At 44.0% G+C, this 2,500-nt stretch overlaps 5 non-coding genes across 5 annotated transcripts; all 5 read right to left on the bottom strand.

Annotated features, from left to right (window-relative positions):
- Positions 1-514: 514 nt before the first annotated feature.
- Positions 515-586, bottom strand: trnap-ugg (transfer RNA proline (anticodon UGG)). Its single transcript has one exon. It is a non-coding gene; the product is annotated as a tRNA-Pro (tRNA).
- Positions 587-1,014: 428 nt separating this feature from the next.
- Positions 1,015-1,086, bottom strand: trnaq-uug (transfer RNA glutamine (anticodon UUG)). Its single transcript has one exon. It is a non-coding gene; the product is annotated as a tRNA-Gln (tRNA).
- Positions 1,087-1,183: 97 nt separating this feature from the next.
- On the bottom strand, positions 1,184-1,255 carry trnap-agg (transfer RNA proline (anticodon AGG)). Its single transcript has one exon. It is a non-coding gene; the product is annotated as a tRNA-Pro (tRNA).
- A 661-nt stretch (positions 1,256-1,916) lies between these two features.
- trnap-ugg (transfer RNA proline (anticodon UGG)) lies at positions 1,917-1,988 on the bottom strand. The gene has a single exon. It is a non-coding gene; the product is annotated as a tRNA-Pro (tRNA).
- Positions 1,989-2,416: 428 nt separating this feature from the next.
- On the bottom strand, positions 2,417-2,488 carry trnaq-uug (transfer RNA glutamine (anticodon UUG)). Its single transcript has one exon. It is a non-coding gene; the product is annotated as a tRNA-Gln (tRNA).
- Positions 2,489-2,500: the final 12 nt, after the last annotated feature.

Raw genomic sequence — 2,500 nt, 5'->3', positions numbered from 1 at the left:
GGCATGAGCAAGATTCATACTCCTAGACCAGCAAGCCACTAGCCAATATGCAAGGAATATATTATGTGGCGATACTATCTGCTGACAAAGTGAAAGTATTCAAAAGACATTTTTATGAAAGCTATTATGCCCTGTAAAACACAAGACAGCAGCGAGGGATCGTCCGGGATTTGGACGATTGGACTCTCGCACCCAAAGCCAGAATCATACCACTTGACCCAAGGGCCACTGCAAGACAGCAACTTTACATAACAACACTAACTGCTGACAAACCGGCATTTTCAGAAAAAGGCCTCTGTGTAAGCCACAATACCCTTACAAAACAGAAGATATCTGTAAGGGCTCAACTGAAATTTGAACCTGGGAGCTCTCACGGCATGAGCGAAGATCATACTCCTAGTCGACCAGACAAGGAATGTTATATGTGGCGATACTAACTGCTGACAAACTGGAATTCTTCGAAAGAAGGTTTTATGAAAGCCATATTGCCCTGTAAAACACATGACACCTGCAAGGGCTCATCCGGGATTTGAACCCGGGACCTCTTGCACCCAAAGCGAGAATCATACCCCTAGACCAACGAGCCACTAAAGCTTGACATTTTCACATGGAACCAGCAGCAGCAGATGGTCAGAATTCTTTATTTAAAAATTGAGTCAGAACGTAATTTCAGAAGCTCAAGTGTTGAAGTCGGGCTTGTGCGTCAGATGGACCCGGGGCTTCTCCTGCCCAAAACAAGATTCGCAGCCCTAGAACGACAAGTTGAGTCACCTTAAAATTGCTGTTGTTTTTGTCCACTAGCTTCAGTGAGGTAAATTGATCTTATCCATTTCACAGATTTAAGCTGCATGGCAAAAACACATAACATTATGTAAGTCGTTGTTGGAGGAGGATCGTGATAGCATCAAATAGCTATGTAAGCACCTAGTATCACAACCACTCACTAATTGGTGTGATTAAAATTGGTCTCATTCATTTATTTCACTGATTTGAAGCTGTAAGGAAAGAAGGAAAAGGTTCCACCGAGATTTGAACTCGGATCACTGGATTCAAAGTCCAGAGTGCTAACCATTACACCATGGAACCAAGACCTTCCTCAATTGACATCTAATGCTTGCACACTAGCGTTGAAACTGTCCTTTGTGAAAGCCATGATGTCCCTCAAAACCAAAGAAAGTTGCAAGGGCTCATCCAGGATTTGAACCCAGGGCCTCTCGCACCCTAAGCGAGAATCATACCCCTAGACCAACGAGCCAGTGAAAAACAGCTGCTTCACATGGCAACACTTTCGGCAGACAAACCAGCATTCTCTGAAAAAGGCCTCTGTGTGACCCACGACGCCCTTACAAAATACCAGACAACTGTAAGGGCTTACCCATTCATTCGAACCTGGGAGCTCTCGCGGCATGAGCAAGATTCATACTCCAAGTCAGCAAGCCACTAGCCAATATGCAAGAAATATATTATGTGGCGATACTATCTGCTGACAAAGTGAAAGTATTCAAAAGACATTTTTATGAAAGCTATTATGCCCTGTAAAACACAAGACAGCAGCGAGGGATCGTCCGGGATTTGGACGATTGGACTCTCGCACCCAAAGCCAGAATCATACCACTTGACCCAAGGGCCACTGCAAGACAGCAACTTTACATAACAACACTAACTGCTGACAAACCGGCATTTTCAGAAAAAGGCCTCTGTGTAAGCCACAATACCCTTACAAAACAGAAGATATCTGTAAGGGCTCAACTGAAATTTGAACCTGGGAGCTCTCACGGCATGAGCGAAGATCATACTCCTAGTCGACCAGACAAGGAATGTTATATGTGGCGATACTAACTGCTGACAAACTGGAATTCTTCGAAAGAAGGTTTTATGAAAGCCATATTGCCCTGTAAAACACATGACACCTGCAAGGGCTCATCCGGGATTTGAACCCGGGACCTCTTGCACCCAAAGCGAGAATCATACCCCTAGACCAACGAGCCACTAAAGCTTGACATTTTCACATGGAACCAGCAGCAGCAGATGGTCAGAACTCTTTATTTAAAAATTGAGTCAGAACGTAATTTCAGAAGCTCAAGTGTTGAAGTCGGGCTTGTGCGTCAGATGGACCCGGGGCTTCTCCTGCCCAAAACAAGATTCGCAGCCCTAGAACGACAAGTTGAGTCACCTTAAAATTGCTGTTGTTTTTGTCCACTAGCTTCAGTGAGGTAAATTGATCTTATCCATTTCACAGATTTAAGCTGCATGGCAAAAACACATAACATTATGTAAGTCGTTGTTGGAGGAGGATCGTGATAGCATCAAATAGCTATGTCAGCACCTAGTATCACAACCACTCACTAATTGGTGTGATTAAAATTGGTCTCATTCATTTATTTCACTGATTTGAAGCTGTAAGGAAAGAAGGAAAAGGTTCCACCGAGATTTGAACTCGGATCACTGGATTCAAAGTCCAGAGTGCTAACCATTACACCATGGAACCAAGACCTTCCTC

Source organism: Danio rerio, chromosome 13 (assembly GCF_049306965.1).
Source record: "Danio rerio strain Tuebingen ecotype United States chromosome 13, GRCz12tu, whole genome shotgun sequence".
Lineage (NCBI taxonomy): Eukaryota > Metazoa > Chordata > Actinopteri > Cypriniformes > Danionidae > Danio > Danio rerio.
The sequence above is the reverse complement of the archived record's forward strand: the minus strand, read 5'-3'. Positions and strand labels throughout refer to the sequence as shown.